At 43.3% G+C, this 23,678-nt stretch overlaps 1 long non-coding RNA gene across 1 annotated transcript; it reads right to left on the bottom strand.

Moving 5' to 3' along the window:
* Positions 1-6,287: 6,287 nt before the first annotated feature.
* LOC109143979 lies at positions 6,288-8,336 on the bottom strand. The gene is made up of 3 exons (XR_002044454.2): positions 8,161-8,336; positions 7,768-7,952; positions 6,288-6,493 (listed from the first exon to the last, which is right to left on the bottom strand). It is a non-coding gene; the product is annotated as an uncharacterized LOC109143979 (long non-coding RNA).
* Positions 8,337-23,678: the final 15,342 nt, after the last annotated feature.

Here is a 23,678-nt window from a genome sequence, read left to right as displayed (position 1 = left end):
CGGCGGAAGGGACCGTGCGGGGCCGTGGGGACGCGGCCGGCGGCGGGAGCGCGCGGGGGATGCGCGCCGCCGCGGGCGGGAAGGGGAGGGCGGTGGAGGGATGGAGATGCTGGCGGTGGCGACGCTGTCGTAGAATGGTCAAGGTTGGAAGAGACCTTTAAGATCCTCGAGTCCAACTGTCAACCCCGTGCCAGCACTGTAACCCTTAAACATCACCCAGCACCAGTCCAGACGCCTCTTGAACACCTCCAAGGACTGCACCACCTCCTTGAGCAACCCATCCCAATGCCTGACCACCCTAAAAGTGATTTTTTTTTTTTCTGCTATCTAATCTGAATCTCCCGTGTCTCATCTTAAGGCCACGTGTTGGTGGCCTCTGCAGCCCAGCCCTTGTGTGCTCGCCCAGCCTGCCGCTTGTCCCTTTGGGAGATGGCAGTTAATAATGGGGAAGGTTGAAGGCGTCTATCGTGGCATCTCCTGAAGACGGAGGGATCGGCGATCCCTGTCATCATTCTAAAATGGTGTAAGGGGATCCTGCCAAGCCCATGACTCTGTAAGATGATGGTGCCAAAGCCAGACGCTGCGTCAGCGGCCAGCCGTGGGGTGACCGGAGGATGCCGGGCTCCTGACTGTTCCCTGACAGCCTGAGCAGCTGCTCTGCCAGCACTGGCAAAGCTCGGGTCACAATCCTCCCAGACTAAAATCTACAAGTTCACCCTCTGGGCTCTGCAAGGGTTTGGGAAGAAGCCTATCAGGGATAGTTAAGTGTGAGCTGTACATTATGTTAGAGTTCAGCACCAAAAGATGAGCACGCAGAGCAGGACTCAGCTCGCAAGCTTTCTTTTTAAGACACCAGTTCTCCAGGACACATGGGAGGCTGGTGTATACAGAAGGAATAACTGGGCTTCTTGTTTATGGACTGGCCTCACTGGAGCCAGCAGGTCTTCTTTTCACACGAGGTGTGCCATCATTACACTTGGAAGGAATATAGGACCCATGGGCTTCCCAAGTGATGGCACTGAGGATTTAGGAGTAGTTGTTAGCCATGCCTGTGGTGGGCAGAACGATGGTCCAAGATCAGTGTTTGGTGGTGGTTCAGTGATGGTTCCAGTTGTCTTTCATTGATGTGTTAAATGTAGCAAATAAAATACATGAAATCAATTAAAGATACGGAAAAAGGCAGCTCTTCTCTGCATATCACGAAGGGTAAAATTAAGCTGGCATATGGCTATCCCTTCTGATCTCTGCTCATTTTTAGCTGTGATGGAAAGAGTTAGCAGAGCTGATCCTGCTGAGCAAAGTGCCTTTGGAAAACATACTGGACAGATTGTTAGTGCCACTGTTGGAAGTGACAGATGAGCCCAGTATTTTTCTCTTAATGCCAGCTGGGATCACCCCAGTAATGTCTTGCAGACTTTACTGCTGAACCAAGGTATATGTGTCGTCTGTATGTGGAATTGTAAATATTCAGTTTCCGTTGCTGTTTATTGTACTGAAACAGCTTTTGGTTTTAGTTTCATACGCTAACATTGTTTGGATTCTTCTGTCAGATTTTTTAAGACATAACATATTTCCCTTTCTTCTTTTTTTTAATTTTGTTTTTTTTTCTAACCCAGCTGGACCTGCACTATAAGTTTTATTTAACTATTTTGAGAGAAAACAGCCTTAATATATTGTCAGCTTTTTATGGGTTCCTCTGCAGAAACGTTTGATTTGTTTCAGGAAATCACATGCGGACATAAAACTTCCCCTCATGGAAACTGTGTACGAGCTTTGAATTGACAGAGACAATTTATCTGCATCCCCAGACCGCTAAGCAACACCTTCAGCAGCTCTCAAAAAGGGCTAGAACTCATTCCCTGGGAAATACTCTTTCTTGGTGAATCACTTTGAGATTTATCAACAAGGCTGTGGATCTGAGATAAAATGATTCATCTTTGTAGGAAATCTCTTCTTGGACTTGGTCTATGGGAAACAAATATAATTTATCCTTGCTTGTGCTGCATCTCTACTTTATTTGAAAAAGTATCTTTCTGTATTTAAATTCTCTCCCTGAATCTTGCCCATATTCTCAGTATTTTGGCAGAGTTTACATTCCCTTGTGCTGCATCTGCTGGTTTTCCTTCCTGAAAGAACCTCTTAAGCATTTTTTTAATCCTGTGTTTTTCCTTTCCTTGTGGGTATGTCTCTTTTGCTACTTCCTGCAGAATATTTTATTTGAATATTTTATTTTTATATTTTTTTCATATTCATGATATCATGTGGTGGTGCCCTTCTTTCTTCCTGGTTCCTTTCAGACAGCAGAGACCAACTTCTGAGAGGGTAAGACTTGCTGCAGCTTTGCTAAAACCAGCTGAATCAGTGCAAATCTACACTACTCAGTAACCTGTCCCCAAGCATATTTTCCCCAAAGTTACCCACTTAGAATAAAGGTTAAATGCCCCTTTTGTTCGTGTTGCTTTACAGTCCTGTTGCTTTACATTTCTTTTTGGAATCCTAAAGAAGGTTAGGCCTCACCATGCTTTGATTAATGCCTGAAATTTTATGCCTAACAGTTATTTCTGGAAAGAAGCGCTCACATGTCTTTGTAAGATTAATGACATCGTTATTTTTAACTCATCCCTTAGCAAAGGCAGCAGAATCTCTAAGTACTCAGCTTTGCTACTCATTACATAAATAAATAATTTCACCTGTTCTTTCACACTTTCTGTATTAAGCTCTGTGATGTTCTGGAGTCTGACAATGTGCTTGCCTCACGAGGACTGTCTCATGGGCCTCTAACATGGGAAGCTTAGGATACTTGGACAATTTATTTTTCTCCCTACTTAAACCAGATCAAAACCATGAGCTGGCTGCTGCTAAAAGCTCAAAAGGTAGTGGTAGAGAATCACAGAGCAAGGCCTGTTTTATCTGTAAAACTGCTCTCCCTCTGCTTCACTGGAGATTTTTTTTGAGTTTATTCACCTTCAAGACTTTCTCCTATTGATACAGAGAAGAGAAACCTTCCCAGTCATATGCTCAACTGTAATCTCCTGTGTCTCCATAAAAGGATTTAGTGACATTCATTGTTTAATTCCCCATGCCAACCCTACATACAAGAGTTCAAAAAATCTTTTGACATCAGCAGCAGTCTATCATCCTGAGTTCTCTGCTTTATCAGAGGTTTCCAGTCTAGTTGTGTGAATTCTCAGGAACCTGCAGCAAAACCTGCAGATCATAGAATCATAGAATGGCCTGGGTTGGAAGAGACCCTAAAGATCATCTTGTTCAAGGCCCCTGCCGTGGGCAGGGACACCTTTCACTAGACCAGGCTGCTCAGAGCTCCATCCCACCTGTCCTTGAACACACCCAGGGATGGGGCATCCACACATTCCCTGGGCAACCTGTGCCAGGGCCTCACTGCACTCACAATAAATAATTTCTTCCTCATATCTGATCTAAACCTGCTCTCAAGGTGAAGCCATTCCTCCTTGTCCTGTCACTCCAGGCTCTTGTAAAAAGTCCCTCTCCATTTTTCTTGTAGGCTCCTTTCAGGTACTGGAAGGTCACTATCAGGTCACCTTGAAGACTTCTCCTTTGCAGGCTGAACAATCCCAATTCTCTCAGCCTTTCCTCATAAGAGAGGTGCTCCATCCCTCTGATTATCATGGTGGCCTCCTCCAGAGTCCATCCAACAGGTCCACGTCTGTCCTGTCTTGGGGACCCCAGAGCTGGATGCAGCACTGCAAGTGAGGTCTCACCAGGACAGAGAGACAGAATCCCCTTCCTCTCCCTGCTGCCCTCGGTGCTTTGGATGCAGCCCAGGACATGGGTGTGACTGTACATGGCCAGGTCATGTCCATCCTCTCACCCGCCAGCACCCCCAAATCCCTCTCAATCTGTTCATTCTCCAGCCTGGATTGCTATCGAGGTGGCCCCAACCCAGATGCAGCACCTTGCACTTGGCTTTGTTAAACCACAGAGATTCCCATGGGCCACTTCTCAAGTTCATCCAGGTCCCTCTGGATGGCATCCTGTCCTTCAGGTGTGGCCACTGTACCACTCAGCTTGGTGTCATCTGTAAACTTGCTGTGGGTGCCCTCAGTCCCCTTATCTATGTCATTAATGAAGATACTTAACAACACTGGTCCCAGTGAGGATCCTGAAGGACACCACTTGTCACTGATGTCCTGGTTCCTTCTCAGAGGTCAGGGCACTTTAGAGGTAAATGGTGTATGTTGAGTTCTGTAGGCCAGTTCTGTGAGATTGCCCAAGCCCCAGCACAGGAGCTCATTAAAAGCTGAAAGGAGAAGGACAGGGAGTGATTACATGGTACAACAGGCAGGATGCAGAACGTACAAGCTCTGAACAAGGCAAACTCCAGCCAGAACACTTCAGGCATGTAAAACAAAGGGGAAAAACAAAGTGTGTTGGTGGTTAGCATATAATAATGTGAGTCATCCACAGTGAGCAGAGCTTAAAAACTTGGCTGCTTTTACATAATCTGAGGGTGAGGAACTGTAGTTGGAGTCTGAACATTGAAATTAAACCCTAAGATATCTGAACAAAGCCCTGTCTTTGTGTAGTTAATAATATTGTAGTGAGCATATGACAAATGTTAATTGAAGGTTTTTTGTTTAGTTGCCGACGTTTCTCTAGTTGCTTTTTCTTTTATCAGAACAAAACAGAAAGAACAATTCTATGCAAACTGCAGTCTTCAAATGTCTATAAATCCATATAACAACTATCATATAATTAGGCAACCAACATCCCACATGCAGCTGTGGGCACTGACTCCCTGTCAATGAACCTCTGTCCTGACACAAAGGCAGTGCCTTTGCCTTGCTTTTGACTTCATTCATCACCATCGTTCTGCATATTTATGTAGCAGGGAGTTCAGGGAGTGCATACTTGATGTTCCGAATGATGATTTAAACTAAATTTCATTATGAAAAAATACTGTTTGTTGGTTATATTGCCGAAAAAGTTACTTCTTTGATGATGTCAGTAGGTTTGCAAGGCTGGCATGAGCGTCATTACTGAGGCAAGCTGTTCTATCCAGGTGTGGTTAAAATTGTTGATATTCTAGTCTTTCTATATTTGCATTTATACATTTATTTATACCATGTCCAGACCTTTAAAGATACTGGTTGGAAGTGATACTTCCATCCTTTTTTTTTTTAACATTAGCTGTGACATAAAAAGCAGGACACTATGGACCAAGTTTCCTTGAAGGCAAAATTATTGACTGTAATGCCTTTTTAAAGGAGTAGCTAGTCAATTGTCATCTGGGGGGCATGGCCTGTGTCTTATAATAGTAGTCCAAGTCATGGAAAGAATGGGTGAAATAAACAGAGGTATCATGATAAACCACCAAACAAAAGGAACATTGTCTTTTAAATGCATTTATTTCTTGATGGAAATATTGCTTGCATAAGGAAGAAAACTAGGTACATTTCTCTCACCAATCCTTATGCAACATCAGTCCTTTTCAAAAAGGCACCTCCAAGGAGCGTGTTCAGGCAAGCATGTCCATGGTTGATTTAAGCTTTAATGGTTTTCACTTGTTTGGTGACTTGGATTTGGTCATTCCCATGTAGGATAAAAAGGAACTTCTCTCGAGTAGTGCATTGTGAACTGTCTTCCTCTTACATTCTTCTTCTTATAACACTTAATTCCAGCACTTCTCCTCTCAGGTAGGCAACCCTCCCAGTTACTCCTGTCATATGTGCCTGAGGAAGATGCTCCTGGAATTCCTATGCCAATTTGTAGGGTTAAACATGAAACCACCACAAAGGTGGTACTCCAGCTTACTCCAAGTTTTGGATTTTTCATCACCTTGCAGTGGGGGAGACATGCAGTGGCACTGCAGGCTCTCAGCTTGGAATGAGTAGCTACAGAGGACAGGAAGGAGCTCTGCAGCATCCTCATTTTCCAAACTCTCCTCACTTTGTCAGGCAGAGGGACTGTTCCCACCTAGGAGAGCTGGCTGCAGCGTCGATGTCTGACTAGACAGTCAAGGTCTAAATCAGATCAGTGATCCTTTGCTCCTTCCCTTCCCTTCCCTTCCCTTCCCTTCCCTTCCCTTCCCTTCCCTTCCTTCCCTTCCCTTCCCTTCCCTTCCCTTCCCTTCCCTTCCCTTCCCTTCCTTCCCTTCTCCTTCCCTTCCCTTCCTTCCCTTCCTTCCCTTCCCTTCCCTTCCCTTCCCTTCCCTTCCCTTCCCTTCCCTTCCCTTCCTTCCTTCCCTTCCCTTCCCTTCCCTTCCCTTCCTTCCCTTCCCTTCCCTTCCCTTCCCTTCCCTTCCTGTCCTTACCATGGCAGTAACTATAAATAGCAGAGCTGTGGCTACCAGGAATAGACTCAGTATCACACACATGCTGGTTATAGCTATACATCCTCATGTCCCTTAAACTCAGGAGCACAAAGGCCAAGAGCTTTAGAGCTGTTCCTCTCATATGGAAAACACTTTTTTCCAGAGCTTTTCACATAGGATGATTCTGCCCAATTCACACTGCTTTTAAAAGAAAGAGAAAAAAAAGAGGCCTTTAAGACATCTGTAGCTCATCTGCAAGGACAACTTTATGACTGCATGAAAGAGCTCAGTGGAGGTGCCCAAGAACTGCCAGTGCCTCTTCCAGGCTGCAAGCATGATTATGTGGAGCTAATCTACCCATGATTTTTTTCTCCCATCGTTCTGTAGAGTTATGTATTCAGAGAGCTGTCTTGGGTTTGAGCAGGATAATGGGAAAACCTTTCCAGGATAACGCTCCCCATACAACCAGGAAGACCAGCGCAGAGGAAAAGCATCAGAGAGAGAATGTGCACATGTGCTAGTGCTTAATATGGTGTGAAAGCGTGGCTTCCATGTTGCTTCATGATTAGTACTGTAAATATTGCCACTTTTCAGGCAAAATCTTAAGATTCCCATGTCAGTGATTATATCAGTGCTCTTAAATGCAGCTCACGGTACCTAGGTGGGAAAGATTGCTGTCAGACATGGTTTCAGATTGCCAGGCTGAACTTTAAGTTAAGAATGTGCAGCATATGGGAAGCCTACAACTTGCCTGGAGCGATACTTTAGAAACTGCTGAAGTTGGGTTATGCTGAAAAATATATTAATATAAAGCCAAACCCTTCAGCTTTTACTCATGAAAGGACACACTAGTAATAATGAGATCAGGCCACTTGCATGCAAACTCAAAGGACTAATTAAGTGCTAAGTTGCTCTAACTATACACTAGTGTAACTTTTGCTATCATTGCACTGCAGGATTGGGCCTTACACAGCAGCTTCAAATATGCCACTGTAAATTTTACTGGCTTTACAGATACTACTAACAGATCAAATCAAATGCTAGGCAGATTACACCTCGTTAATGATCTGAGCTGCACACTGCCAGCTTCACTTGCTTATTCAGGCATATTTTGGGGTGTTGCTTATGTAGAGTGCTGAAGAAGTTCAGAACATGTAGAGTAACAATATCCTTGGTTCAGGATCATGCACTGTGCTCAGATTAACGCCTGTAATGGAGGTGCTGAAGTTAGTAGCTGTTGCTTTTGGTTGCCCTTGGAGAGAGCAGGAGGAAATAGTACCTCCAGAGGCTGCTGAGATCCCAGTTTGTCTGGGCTGACCTTGGGAGGTGCCCATTTCTGTCCTCTGACTATGGCAAAACCTTCTGCTTTCTTTATTCAGAAGGAAGGAGGGATAGATTCAAGCTTTGAGGTCAGAGGGCAGCTATATGTTTCTACCCTGTTATCATACAGAATGGTTTGTTGGTGTAGAACTCACCCAGGTTTCATTGTTTGGCCAGGTTTGTTTGTGAATTGCCTCACAAGGTCAGGTGCTCGTGACATTTGTAAAGATGAGGTTGGTGCCTTCATGTCTGTTGCAGAGGCTGGAAACTGATTGCAGAAAGATCTTGTGGCAGACTGGGATTAACCTCTTGGGTGTTACTGGTTTATAATGTCCTTCATCTGGCAAGAGAGAAAAAACACCAGGAATAAAAACCAATAACCCTGTCAGAGGAAACAGAAGAAACCAATACAAAACATCTCAAGATGAATGGCTTTGTGTCCCATCTGAGAAGCCAGAGAGAATCTGCATCCCATCAGAGAAGCTATTGGTTTTCTCATCAGCCAGCCTGGGCATCTATTCAACTGAATATGTATTTAATTTTCTCACTTGCACTGGAGGAATCTCAGCTGGAAAAATCAGGCAGTCAACTTCCCCTATGTCTGAATCAGCAGCACGAAGATTTGTGGTTATCAAAGAGAACTTGCCCCTAAGTTTTAACATTTAAGAATCTGCTGGTTTTGCTGTTCCGTGGTGAGCTGACTGCCTGTGTTTGCATGTGGAAATCTTTGTTCTTGTGCTGTGTTGTTTCTCTGGAATGCTATGAGCAGTTGTTTTTGTTTGTTCATACTCGGGTGGAGCTAACTGTCTAATTGGGTAAATATTTGCAATGCTGTACTTGCATGCACAGAAGACAAAGAGGGCTGGACTCCTGTTGACATAAAGGGCCTTTTACACCGGCCCAGCAATGTAAAGCCTTAAATAAAATTGATAATTACGAGGCCACTTCTTATGGTCAGACTGTATAAAGTGGATTTAATTTAACTGTCTTGGCCATTTTTACTTCTAATTGCAGATGGACTATATTTTCTAGCTGGGAGGTCTTATGATTACAACCATGAAGGGGTTATTCACTGTGCCTTATTCACTGATTGCAAGTTCAAAACTGCTGGACTTCCACTGGGTCTTAGCCCTCTTAAAGTGAATTTATTTACCAGAGTGCCTTTGAATATCAAAGGTGAGTTTTCCACAGATGTAGAAATTGCCTAAGTGAATATAAGTAGGTCCAAATGCCTAAAGTTTTGAAAACTGCAAGCTTGTGGTGCTCATGGAAGGTGTTTTTGTATATATATATATAAAAAATAAATACCTTGCATAAACCTTATGGGGTGACTATTGCATATGTTATCATTAGCTCCAAAGTACACTATAAATATCCACACACATATGAACAGATTCTAATGAAGATTTATCACTGAAGAGGCTGTTAATAGGTAATGGAGCCTTCCTTTGAACAAAGGTTACTAAAAACAGTTGTGACATAAGGAGAAGGGAAATTGAACTCCATAGTTGAGGTGTTGTGTAGATGCAGTTCAGCTTCTGTGTATCTGTAGCTGTGAAAGCCTGGACCTTATTTGGAGTGGATTTACTCTGGCTAGTCTTGAAAGATTTGCAAAGTCTCATGGAGCCATTGCTTCACACACACCTGAACAGAACACATCTGTCTGTAAGACTGAGAAAAACTTTAGTATATGAGGGTTTTGTTTTATTAACAGTTACTTGTCTTGTTTGAAATTCTCGCTGTATTTCTTCAAGGTTCAACTATTTATTCTTGTCTTCCAAAAACAAATAAGGATCATTTAGAGTTTCACTTCCATAAGGCCAAGCTCTGATGCTCTTACACCACCTGGTATCTTGCTTAGTCACTAGTTCCACTGGGTTCACTGATACCAACTGTGGTGCAAGAGCCTTTCATTACCACAGTGCAGCCATCTACTCCTCCACTGCTCCCTGTCCTTTACTGCAAGTCACAGAGTTTTGCCTGCCTTTATGATGTGAGTATTGAAGCTTAGGTGGCCTCTGAGCAAGCATTTATTGACCAGGTAGTCAGCCATTTCTCTGCTCCTGCAGTTAATCCCATTGCCATTCCCTGCAGCATGCTCATGGATCTCCCTGTGTAATCATTCTGGGAAGCAGGAGGCCGTGACCCAGGCAGCACAGGTTACCTGCAGGTTTTGGCTGCATCCATTCTCTTGTCTAATCCACTTCTCATCCATCCCTATGAACGGTGTGGTGAGTGAGGAGAAGCAGCTACGGATGCATGGAGCCTGCTGAGGTCAGTTGTGCCACTGCCTGTTTTGCCCTCCCTGTGTGGAAAGCGTCTCACTGCAGCTCACCACCCAGCCATTCCACCAGGGATGTGCTCAGTAATTTCCTATGAGCTCACTCACCCTGTTTTTTTGTCAACTGATGGCAAACTGACTATAATTTTTCTTGTTGTTGGCATCTTTTCAAGCGCTGAAAAGTTGAAGTTGATTCTTGTAAGCTCATGTTGAGTATTTCCCTCAGTCATGCATAACTGGAATTCTTAAAAATAGCACAAATGATTCTGTGTTTTTCCTTGCTATCTTCATTTTGAAAACATCTTGAACTTTATTTCATAGTGACCTTTACCCAGCTGTAAAAAATTTTAAAATTGTCCAGTGGTTTGAAATGTATGGGACAAGTAGGAAAGTGAATACTAGTCAAGGCAGCAAGGCTGAATAAATCTCCTTTCATTAAAGAAACAGGCTAAAAACTGTACCACTCTTCTTCCCTAGTCTCGATACTGGTGAGCAAACTATATACAGACAGTCTCCCTTGTGATTTTGTGATTACCAATCCTATTTCTCTACAGAGTTTTTTCCTGTTCCTTGTGTGTAAACAATCTGTAATCATAGTACCATGACACCCAGTCCTCATCTTCTGGCAGCCGCCCGTGGAAATTACTTCCTCCTTCCAGTCTTGCCTTTTCTCTGGTGCTGCATTTAGTGAAACTGGTGATTTCTGTGTGAATATCCCAGGACATTTCTCACTCTTCATCAAACTTTATCAAACCAACACCATATTTTCTGAATACTTCCATCTGGTTTTGCTTGAAGTTTGGACAAAGCTTTCTAACCTGGATTATATCTGTATTTCCTTGACTGTGATGTAAATGCTTATTTGAGCTGGACAGGAAGAACTTGTTCTGTTGTTTGGTCTTGAGATATTACTGAAGACTCATTTAAGTAACAGAGAAGCTTTCATGAGGCTGGGGAAGGAATGTGTCATTTTGTGCTTCTACTCACCTGCCTGGTTCTGCTAAAGCAAAGTGTTGTCCATTCACAAGAGAAATTCTGTCGTAATGTCTGGTGTTAGGACTGGCAGCCAGTCAGAAATGCCTAACTGCCCAATGACTTTCCCCTCAAGAAAAAGGTAAATTTGCACTTGAAATTTTCAATCACATGTTTAAAGTTCACAACCTCATTTGCTCAGAGAGGTCGTTAACACTTAACTTTGTAGTAGGAAATGCCCTTTACCAATAAATTTCAATGGGAAAAGCAAAGACCTGAGTTTGTTCCAAAAGATTCATTAATGAAAAATCTACTGAATGAAAAAGGAAATCTACAATTTTTTTAAAGACTTCCTGTATCTGGTATGAATGTTTTAGTCTAGTGTAACTGTACATTTTACAGATATTCCACCTCAATTTTAATCCAATTGATGTATAAGATAACACTATAATAAATAATGTAAGAATTAGTGGCATGACTTAATGTTCTTGCCTGCATAATGTGTCTGGACTCTCTTTAGAAATAAAGCCTGCTGTTATTTCATGTTGAAGGTGAAGGATGTCCATCAATATCCTTCCCAGGGGAATAGAGAGAACAAGGCTTGGGAGAAGGTGGTTTGGCACACACGCTCCTCGTGAGGAGCAAACTTGCACACCAGCTTGTCCTTAACTCTTCCCAAGCAGTGGAGCGTGTCATTGCTTTTGCAATAAACCATTCCTCAGGAACAGATATAGACTGGCTGAAAAATAATTAAAAACTTAATTTTCTGTAATACTGTCCATCAAACAACTTTACTCAATCTTTTTGAAAGGCTGCTCTGAAGCATGGAAAAAAGACTGGCAGTAGTGCAAGAACAGGGAGTATTTATGACTGTGGAAGCATGGTTGGCCTTTTGCCCTGGAGAAATGGCTGGATGAGAAGATCTTCTGCTTAAATCAAGCATTAATAAAATAATTTGGACCTAGGCTTGAGGTGATGATGTTTGGCAAAGCAGCTGCAAAGGCTTTTTTACTGCCTGGACTGGTTCTGACCTGCATGGATGCGCTTAGGGTCTGCTGTGTGCAAACCATGGCTGCATAGCGGATCAATCCTCTCTTTTGGGAAAATCTGAAGTTTTACTGAGGTGTAAAATTTGTAGATTAGGTCTTGTACAAAGATTTGGTCCCAAGAGCCAAAATGCTATTTGATTTGTCTCCTGCAGTTGCTTTACAGTTTGCTGTGTAGTACCTCAAGAAAGGCAAACAAAGCTTTATCCTCCTCTGGACAGCTATTAGGAACAGATTCACTGACTCAACTGGTTAAGAGAACAACCCCTAAAACTGGGTATTTTATTCCAAATGAACACACATAAAATTGCTCTTCTTCCTAGGTCCATAGTTCCATGGAGTAGGTTTTCAATATATAACTAAAGACCAAGAGCAAATACAACAAACCCTAATCTCTGACTGATTTGGCTACTGTATCAGTGTCACTAGTGACCTAGTTTGCTGGTAAGCACAACTTTTTTTTTCCCCAAACTGTCTGAGCCATAGTTTTTCCAAACTTATTTCCTATTTCCTTTCCTCATTTAGTCCATCTGATAATGCCACCATACATTATTTAATCTCCTGAGAAGACTGAAAGGGGGAGGATTCAAAGCTGGTGTAAATTCGCTTTTCTCTGCTTACCCATTAATCTGTGTCAAGTTATGCTGGATATGCTGTTCCAAGAGACAGCTCAGGCTTCTTTATCTGTCATAGTAGCACTGCTTTGCTTTTCAAATCAGCAAACAAGAAGCCATGTCCTAAACAGGCCACTTCATTATCTTTTGTTTTGGTTATTTTTGCGGGGTGGTTTTTTTTCCTAACAAAAATATCAATAATTCTTTATCACTGATAAAAATTAAAAGATGTGTTTTTCCTTGTAGATCATAAACTGAATGGAGAGCCTGTAGTCATTTGTCTGTCGCTTCAATGGGGAAATCAATTCTCAGTTATCTACGCCTGGCTTGTCTGGCTCGCGGATTAACCGGGCTGGGGATGCGCTGACCTCAGTTCATTCACCACGGGGAAAGTTGACTTTGGACCACTAGACTGCATCGATCCCAGCAGTGTTGCGTGCACACCTGTCAGTTCCATGGCTCCCTCCAGCTCAGCAGCAGATTATCTGTGTCACAGCTGTGTGGAGGCCTCTCCTCAGGTGCAGAGTCAGCTGTCGTGGCCAGGCTCCTGCAGCAGCACAGAGATAGAGCACTTCTTGTTGCACATTTACTTGGCATAAACCGAGTTTATTTGTGCTCTGGGACCTATGGTGGCAGCCTCTCAGCTGTCTGAAGCTGAGGAAACTATCTTCTTTGCTCCTTAGACCACCAGCACAGGAGAGATTTCCAACTTTAAATAAACTAGTTTATTTTATTAAACTAGTTACTAGTTAGTTTAGTTTAGTTAGTACTAAATTGGGGGAGATTGATGCACTGCGCTTGTAGGCAAGGCTGCTGTTTCCAAAAACTGGTCATGGCTACAGCAAATCTTGTTCCATGTGCTTCTCAGCAAAATGGTTTTCCTTTTCATCTTCAGCAGCAAACATGGACTGCTTGAACTTGTGTTTACTTTAAATTAATAGAATGTGGTGAATTTAGGTCTTAATGCAAGTCATCAGTTAAATTTTAAATGTTTAGGTGCTTATCTAAGAGACTCCATGTTAAAGTGATATCAACAAAAAGGATCTGATTTGTTTTGTTTAACTGGAAAAAATTTGCAGATTTGTATTTGCCTTGTTATCTTTATCTTTTATTATTCCAAAGAGATTCTGAAGAGAGATGTTATCTCACCTTTAGCTGTGCTCTTGCAATCTTGCAATTTGTCAAACCAGTAAATTATGTTTCTGTTGAAAGGAGGTGAGAAATAATTAACTCATATATTGCATTGTTGTCTTTGCAGGCCTTTCATTTTCAGTAAGTATCTGCACTAGCAGGGTTTTTTTTAATTTCAGACTCTTCAAAAAACTCCTGGGCTTCTACAGGAGAGCCAGCACACTCAGCAGGGTACATGAGTGCTTGAAGCCTTGCAGAATTAAGTCCCAGGAGCCCAGTCCTGTGTTGAAGTCATTGGCCATAGTCACACTGACTTCAATCTAGCAAATGGAATGCTGGGGTAGCAGGATTATTACTCCCACTGAATGGGGAAATATCCTAACCCCCATTCTGCTACGCACATCCACAAGTTGTTTACTTGCCTATGTGTGCTTCTGGCAGCCTCTATTCCTGGATAACCTATTTTTGCAAGAACCAAATGCCCATGGCAGCAGCATTTTATTGGCCCTCGCTGGGCTGACACCATTGCAGTGAGAGTGCTCACGGTCAGTGACACTGCAAATCCTGGCTGAGAAAACTGCTTTCCTGCCAGCTTTGCAGCAGCTTTTATGTCAATCACTTATTAGAAGGACAGGATGGGCTCAAAAAGACAGGTTCTCCATTAACAGAACCAAATCCAAGACTAACCAGCAAGCATGGCCAGTGTGGCGATGGAAGTGAGGAGTTTCTGAGCAGAGCACACTAATAAAGGAACCTGGACACCTCCTCTTGTCCTACTAGCCTGGTACTGAATCATATATAACTCATGGTTTCCTCTGTAGTTTCATCTTCCTCAGCTAAAAATTTTAAGGGTGTGACAGATCAGCAGAGGTCAGGTGAGACTGAATGGAAGCAGAGGTGTTGCTCTCATTTAGACTCTTTTTTCCGTAACAAAGTTGGTCACACCTCTAAGAGCCAGACTGAGCTGTGCTTTCAGGTAATCTTAATAACAGGTTGCTAGAGTGCTTAGCTTGTTCAATCCATTCAGTAATTAGAGCTGGTGCCGAAGTCATAAGGCTGAGTATGGAGTGAGATGTTGATGAACACAGTAATTTGGCTGCAAGTACAGCTCTGTACAGCTTCTTCATAAATGGCTTCCTCTTGGATGGAACAGTGCAGTCACCAGACAGGGCAAGTCTATGTGCCAGCTGAAGACAAAACCCAAGCATTTAAGTTACCATCAACAAGATCAGTTCATCAGTGCAGGCTGAGGAAATTAAAACTAGCAACACTCCAGCTGGATTAGTTATTTTTCAAAGTCTCAAAGTGATGAGGACTTTGTGTTTTTATTCAGTGTTAAGGCTGATACTTCCAGCAATATTCACATGCTGAGGCAATGTTTTTAATGACTCAGGGGAAGAAGCTGTCTATTGAATCACCAGTATCCAAACCTGAAGAACCCAACTGCTTTCTGTAAATCTGAATATAATTAAGCATAGTCTTTTTCTTTTCATTAGGCATGGAATAACCACATGATGAGACTCCACTTACATAATAGTAAAAACATTACTTGTTTTAGTTTTCTACCACAAAATCTGAAACCTACAACCTACAGCAGCATGTTGTTTACAAGGACTGAGGAAAGGATAAAACAAATAGCTAGAAGAAATGTACACCCTAAATGTGAAAACAACATTTCTGCTCATGAGATTCCTAAACCAGAAGTTGTTAGAAGCTGGAAAAATATTCTAGAGGGCAAACCATGCAAGCTTGTGCTGTTCTTAACCCACTGGCCATTGTCAGACTCTGGGCTGGCAGGAGCTTTGATTTGATTTGATTTGATCTAGGGTGGCTGTCGTCAGCACTCACCATGTTCTCTGAACACATCAAGCAATTGCATCAGATCAGAAGAACAGACAGTTGGTATCCCAGACTGTCCCAAAAATATGCAATAAAAAAAAAGAAAGCACAGGTAAACATTGCATGAGGACATGATTAATGCCAGAAGAACAGAGGGTAGAAGTTCAAGGAAAGGCAAAAAATTATTAGTAACAGAAAATATGTATTTCTCAAGATCTAGAATGTAGTGAGAAAGATCCCCGGGGATGAATACCATTTAGCTTCAAAAGCAGACTAACTAGAGGGCTAGAAAATGCTGTAAAAGAAATGTTCTCAGATTTTAATCTGTTGACCTGCTAACCTTTTCTTTAAAGCATTTGTTAAAAGAGCTGTTTTGTAAATAATCTGGTTTTTTGTTTGATTTTTTTTTTTTGTTAGAGGAGAAATCATTCTGCTCAGATGCTGACTTGTCTGTTTTCCAAGCAGAGATATGCCAGAACATCAGCAGAGTCATAGGGATTACCCAATACTTGCCTGCTTAAGTGTTTGCAGTAACTGCTGGCAAAGAGGAAACTTTTTTTTGGCTAAGTAGGTGACTTTCATCACACCTACCAGATTGAGGTGTAGAACAGCTGTAGAGATCCAGAAAGAAGGACCCCGAGGCCTTCAGCTTAAGCTCCAGTTCTATGCTTATGCCTGTGTTAATCTAGAATAGATCCTGCTGCATTGATCTGAATTTAAACAAGATTATATGAGATTTAAATATTGGTCATACTAGCGAGTTGTGCTGCCTTGTCTGCTATACTAAGTGGATATTACTATCTTAATTTTGGTGGAAACAGGACACTTTCCATGAATGAACGATAAAAGTAGGAGGTAGATCCAGAACTTTTCCCCTCCAGTTTCTAAAGCTCTCCTAGAAAGGTGTTTCATCGACCTGCCAGTGATAAGTGCTGTACACATTGAAGTGGCAGCTTTTGCCATCACAGTGGCATCAAGCAGACTCCTGCTGATTGCCTTGTGATTCCTTCCAAAAGAAGACTAAAGGAGCAATCCAGGCAAGCTTTCCCTGTGTCTGGTGTGCATGTTATGTACAACAGACAGACTACACAAGCTAAACACTTACACAAGGTAAACACACTGCTGGAGGGCTGCAGTCACTGCAGGTGCTGAATTTAGTTGTAAACATGCACAACAAAATAAGGAAGATCACAGCAGAACTCTGCTGAAATGCTAATGCAAAACTGGCCTCATGTTAATCATTTTGTTGGAGTGGTTACAGAGCTTGGAAGAGCAGAGAAAGGCCACAAGCTTTATAGTTATGGCAAACTGCAAAACAGCTGGAAATAAACAGTGGAAAGGGAAGACTTTGCTGCCATGTGTGTCTTTAATTGCAAGAGAAGCTCACTCAATGGCTCTGGTGCTATCATCGTTCTGACTTGTCTTTGATTAACTCGTGTGGAACCTCGGGAGCCCTGGCACACTCTTTTATACCTATTTCATAACTGCCTGGAGTTTCTTGTTAAGTAATCTGGCTGTGAGAGTTACAAAGCTGTGCTGCTTCTCTTAACATTTCAGAGGAGAAAAAATGTAGCGTTTTCCCCTTCTCTACTACAACAGTGGCAGAGATTCACATCTTACTACCAAGTGGGCATTGTCACTGGGTGTTACAATTAAAAGTCTCCACTGATAAACTACAACAGCTTCTCTCCTAAATGTCCTCAGTGCCTCTCCTGCTCTCTTCTTCTCCCTGAGCCCCAGCAGCCCTCTCTGACAGGCTGGGGCCTGGGAGACTTTGCTGCCTCTTGGACGCTGCAGCACAAGACATTGTTATGGGTCTGCTCCTGATGCTCCTCTCCTCCTGAGGCTCAGGGGTTTCTTCTCTGGTGCCTTTCTCTCCTCTTTTACTCTACCACCCACCTTGGAATTAGGGACTCCCTTTGCCTCCCCTCCCCACTCCCACTCATCAGGCAGTGGTGCAGCCACTGATCCCGCAGACATTTTGTTCTGAACTACCACTTTTCTGGGAAGTCAAGATGTTCTGCCTGTCTGGGAAAGAAATTGAGGCAGAGTGTGGCTGCTTTCCAGCCTCTCCATGGCCACAGCGGTTTCTTTCCAGCCTCCCTCCTCCTCATGGTCACAATGGTGGAGCCATGTGGACAGAGGCTGCCAGGAGTGGGCAGACAGGGCAGTCCAGTGCAGCAAGGTGATGCAAGGTGCTGCAGGAAGGGCACAAGGCTGATGTTGCTGGTCTGGTGGCTGCCGTGGCCCTGTGGCAATATAAAGTTCATACATAATTCATAAATGTCATACACTGGCACTGTTTGTGCAATTTGCTCTTAGGGCTGGGATGGTGTAGGAATGCTGTGTGTGTAGCCATTCCATAGAAACAGAAAACCTGTTGGTATTTCCTGCCATCACTGGTGAAGGCACAAAAAATAGGGAAAATACAGTTTAAGTAGAGAGAAACAGAGCAGTGAGTAGCTGAACCCTTTACCACCACCCACGAATATTTCAGGGACATCTGTGTCCTGGTCAGGACTGTGAGCACACAGGGCTCTACCCCAAGGTGCTGGAGCTGTTGGGGCTTTTGCCTTGAACTGCTGGTGCAGCTGGCAATGTGTGGGTGGGAGAAGGGATGCCAGTGTTTATTTTTTTTCCCAGCAGTGAAAACCAGAGGGTTGGGCCGGTTGCTTCACCTCTTCAGCCTGCGGGAACTCATTGCTGCACCAACACAGCCCCACATTTCGCTCAGGTGGCTGCACTCCTATAGTCACTCAGCTCTGCATAGATTATTCTGCTAATTAACAACTTCCAATGTTTCAGCTGCTTTTTCTCACATCATTTTTCATTTCAGTCTACAAGTAAGGATGACTGAAAAAAATTATATTCTATTTGCTATTTCCTTATGCTGTTGCTGGAATTAATTGTTGACCAAGTTTCTTGTGGGGAATGTAATGAAAATACAGTATGATAGCAATACATTTCTGGCATCATTCATGGTTACCAGTGGAAATATTTAATTACCTTTTTGTATACATATAGTAATTGCTTCTTCTGTATGACAATAATAAGTTGCAATACAATTACACTCTTGTTCTTCTTCATATGAGAAATGGGCACATGAGTGGAACAGAATCAGAAAAGCAGAATGTCCCTCGTATCTTTTCAATATTCATCTACTCACCTGAGATTCTGCAGTCTTTTGAATAACACTAGATTTCTATAATCAGACTGATTGTGCAGGCTTAAGATAAACAATTCATAAGATAGCTAAAGTTAATTTTCATAACAAAACTAGGCGTTAAGGAGTTATTCCTCAGTCATTCCCTAAAGGTAAAAACTCTGAGGAATGCAGTATGTTGCAGATAAATCCTCCTAATATAAAGCAATAAATTCTCAGTTATATAGAGATGAACAACACTTACTTTTCTCTAATAAACTTCTGTTGGATCCTGGCTGCTGCTGAAAAAGCTGGTTTCTTTGAACAAAAGAGTCCCTGTCTTGTGAGAGCTCATTACCCATATGATAATACTGTTCATTTCCCCCACACAATTCATTGGAGGACCAGTGGGCTCCTTGCAAACTTCTAATTAGGTCTCACAGTGTCCCTGAGCAGTAAGTATGATTTTACCCATCTTACAGCTGTGGAAGCTGGACAGAGGGGCTGTAGCCAGTGGCCCAGAGCCACCTCTCCTGTCACTTCCATGCTTGGGAAGAGACTCTGGATGTTGTTACTCCCAGCTCTCTGTTTCAACCTCTAAGCCACAACCTCTTGCAGAAGCTAGTTAAAAACTAAGAAAATTATTTGACACGCTTTCAAAATGTTTTTGGTACAGCAGATTCCTTCTGGTATTGGAATGAAGTTTCTAGCACAGCTGTAATTGCTGTCTGTGTTGCTTAAGATCTTTTAAATCAATCAGAAGGCTCAAGCTGTATTCCTGATACATCCCAAAGTTCACCACAGTTCTTTGCCCTGTTTTTCACTGGCACCATTTATCATGGTCATATAAAAGTGCAAACCCTGAACTAAGTGACACAGCATCTTTCAGTTGCATGGATGCAGGCAAAATCTTCTGGTGTCTGCATATGCAGAGTGAGAGCTGGTCTGGTTTTCAATTATTTCTTATTGATTTGTTAGCTCTAAGATGATTTTATTTCTTGCAGTCTGCTTTTAAACATCTAGAAAGCCCTTAGAAGAAGTGTCCTAGGTAATTTGTTAAAATCCATTGCAACTCAGCTGTCAAAACAAGATGAGTGCCCTTGTGTTTGTACCAAGGTTAAATCACAGAATCACAGAACCATAGGATGGTTTGGGGTTGGAAGGGACCTTAATGATCCTCCAGTTCCAACCTCCTGCCCTAGGCAGGGACACCTTCCTCTAGAGCAGGTTGTTCTGAGCCCCATCCAGCCTGGCCTTGAACACTTCCAGGGATGGGACATCCACAGCTTAATCTTCACAAACCTTTATCTCACACATTTGGTTGAAGGGTGGAAAAGGGGTGGAAAGAGTTAAGCTGCGCAGCAAGCTCCCTTGCTAACTTTAGAAAAACCAAGTTGTGTAAAAGTTGAGGAGAAGTGAAAATCACTGAGGAAGTGGATCTTTTGAGAGGAAAATATGACATTTTCAGCAAAATCCAACTAAACCTCGTCCTCCTGGCATCACATTTGGGTGAAAGCAGTTCTGTGCGTGGGGCACAGGGCTCACAGGGAGAGGCAGGTGCTCCTCACCCACAGGGAGGTGTGATCTCTGCTCAACCTGGGTGAAATACATATTAGAAAGAGGATTTCACATGGGAAGAGAAGGGCTTGGCTTATCAGTTGGAGAATATTTCCCAACCTCAAATTAACTTGACATTTGCTAGAGCAACCCCATTTAATTCTCTTTTCAGAGTGATGATAACTTGTACTCCAGCACAGTCATTTGCAGAGCCTGGTGCTGTTAGCAAAGCAGTGCTGCCAGTGCTGAAGCACATTTAACACTGCCAAGAAGCAAATTTTGCTCCTTCTCTGGTAAAACTACAACTGTTTGCTCATTCTGAGTCATATTCAGAGCAAGGATTCCATGAGAGGATTTTAGAGAACACCTTTTCAGTTTGGGAAACATCTGTAGCCTGAATGGGGCATGTTTTCTTAACATACACATTTAAAACACACCAGCAGCAATCAGCTAAAAAGGCAGAGAGTAAGTTAAGCTATCACCTTACAGATAAGCTGGTGGCCAGAAAGCTCCTAGCTACTAATCATGGAATCAAACCTTTTACCCTTTCGTCTTTCAAGGAGAGCAGTGTGCCAGATGTGAGGCTTTCACACGGCCCCTGCTGCTGTGACACATGCAGAGTGTGACAGAGTGCTGGGCAGAGCTGCCTCACCCCTCAAACAGCAGCACCACTGCAGGCTGGAGTGACATGTTGCTCCATCAGTGCTGTCCCCATGCAATGTGTCAGCATCTAATACTCTTAGAGGACGTGATCAATAAGCAATGCTGCCAGCTATTGGCAATGATGAATCTCTTCTCCATTTGTACACCCTATTTGGATTCTGCCTGGGACTTAGCATCTTGCTGCAGGACTGTCTGCTCTCAATCTGTTGGCCCTCTGCCCTGTCTTCCAGCACACCAATAAATCAGGAAGCTTTCCACTGTTTTCTCAGGTTGTGACTCTGACACACCAGGCTTAATGCATTAGAGCAGGACTTGAGGGATGTTTGGCACCTTGTGGGAGTGGCTTCTCCATTCATATTGTCACCCACACTGCCTCTGTTGGTATAGGGACAGCTTTCTTCAACAAAATCCTTGCCTGCTTTTACCTCTTTCCAAAGGTTTTTCCTTCTACTTGGCTGCCTATAGTAGACAGAGAGTGGCATTCTTCACTTCAGCCAGTTTATGCAGAGGCTAAACTTGGATTCATTGGTCTAATAGGTTTCATTGACAACTTTTTGTCCCCTACAGCTTTTATCCTTTTCCCCCCCCAGGAATATCTAACAAAAAGCATTGCTTTAATAAAACAGAGTATGCTTTGGTTCCCCTGATCATACTGTGTTTTCGTATAACTTTGCTCAAGCAGGATTAGTAACAAAGCACCACTACTGCTGGTGCTGGTGGAGCTTCACTTCAGTGAGATTTCAGAAAATCCTCCATGTAGATATAGCCTGTGGGAGAAACATAACCCTCATTAAACAGGAGGCTGAAAGCCCTGACAATGTCATATGTCATTCTGCAAGCGTCCTCACAGAGCTCTGCTAATGGCTTTCAGTGCTGCCCTCCAGCCCTGCTGTTCTTCCAGCACAGGGCCCTCTGCTCCTCAGCCTTCTGCTGTGCTGTTATGGCTTTAAGCTGCTCCTCTGCTTCTCTCTTTAAAACATTGGTGTTTTGATTTCAAAACCAGGGAAATTCCCTGAAGTTTAGACCAGCAGACAAGGGGAAGGAAGCTGTGTCTGGATGTCCGCGTGCCTCCGGCCTGGCCCTGCCTTGTGGCACCCACCAGCAGTTAGAGCTGGGAAAGAAGCTGGCCCTTGCTCCCAAATTAGGACCAAAAGTGCTTTGTTTCCATCCTGCTCTGGCATAAATGACTATGTAGGTCAGTGTGGAAGGATGATTCATGCCATGTGTTCTGTGCATATTAAACCAATGTTCTTTGTATTGAGGCACACACAGGTTCCTGGTGAGAGCTGCCAGGGGTGGGGGCTCGGGCGGGGCTGTTGCCAGCTATGGGTACAGAACTTGCTTGGTCCACAGGGCAGCTTGAATCCAATACTGCTTTATGCATTCACCCTGGCTGAGGGAGGTGGTAGTGGTGTATGTGTAAAACTGAGCTACTCGAGGTTTTAGTCCCAGTTTTCTCGTAACTTCTTTTTTTTCTGGCCTGGAGCAAACCACTTGAAATCCTGTTTTCCTGGCTATGCTTAACCCACATCTGTTCATTTCTGATCAGAGAAGACCCAAGCACTTTTCCTGGTCTGAACAGAACCATGGCCTGCTCCCAGTGATGCTGGTGTAGATTAGCAGCGAACTGGGACTCTTACCCAAATATCATTGTGGTTGTCTTTGTTCTTTATAAAACAGATGCATGTGAACAAACGCCCTACTCAGAGGGCATTTCTGTAAGAATAAATGCATGGCTGATATTAAGTACTCGATAGTACAGTGAGGCATTGTGGGGACCTCATTCCTTTTAGCTCTGGGATAGAGGGTTTAGGTAATTTGTTTATTGATATTTTTTCCCTGGGTCTAGTGGCAGCTTTACCACTAAACCACTGCCTCAGTCAGGAAAGCAAGGAAGCAAAAAGAAGAATAAAATCCTCAGTTCCGCCATTATCCCCCAAACAGCTTTACAACTTTGAAGTGAGGATAAAATCTCAGCTAAAGTTTGCTGACTTCAGTAGAGACCTAGAGCTGAGCCACCCACCTCAGGCTCCCTTTTGGGCACAGATTTGGGTTCTACTTTGAAGGAAGCTGAGCTGTGCCATTGCATCCCCTCACTGCATTGCTGAGCTCCTCTGGTGTAAGGGGATGTGGGATAAGAGCCTCTGGTGTGGGTGGCTGCCCTGGGCTGTGCACTGTTCATGGTGTCTGTGGGATAGGTGGGTCCCTGTGCTTTGCCCAGGCTGGGATACAGGCATGGCAGAAGGGCAGGCTTTGGATGTTTTACCCTGTAAGCCCCACATCAGGTGGCAGCTAGAAAGTGGGACCTGCTTCTGAACACCATCAGCACTCTTTTTAAGAGCTTTTGCCCCCTCTTAATTGCTCTGTAACCTGTTTTGATTAGTCATCGATGACTCTTGGGTCTGATGATAGGAAGTCCTCATTAGCACATGGGCCAGGGAGCAGCAGTTCCCCAGAGCAGAGATTTACCAAAAGGGAATACATGGGACATGCTAGATTTCAAAACATGAAAGTGAAATTTTAGAACGTAGTACAGCAGCATATTCTCCATTGCCGTCATCTGCCACAGTCTAGAGGACAACACAAAGGGAATTGAGTCTGCATAATACAAACTCATGTAATTATAGCAGTATCAACCCAACTTTAGCTGCTTGTTTTAGAAACAATTGCCCCCCTAAATACTGGCCTTTGACTGTAGAGAAGAAATACTCAGGGGACGAGCTTAAATTTAGATAGCAAATTAGAGGTGTAAATTAAAAAAGAAAAGCAAGTCACTTTGAAATAGCTACCCATGGTGTCATATGCTGAACATCAGGGAGCT

This window comes from Corvus cornix, chromosome 2 (assembly GCF_000738735.6).
Source record: "Corvus cornix cornix isolate S_Up_H32 chromosome 2, ASM73873v5, whole genome shotgun sequence".
Classification (NCBI taxonomy): Eukaryota; Metazoa; Chordata; class Aves; order Passeriformes; family Corvidae; genus Corvus; species Corvus cornix.
This window is presented reverse-complemented; position numbering and strand designations above follow the sequence as displayed.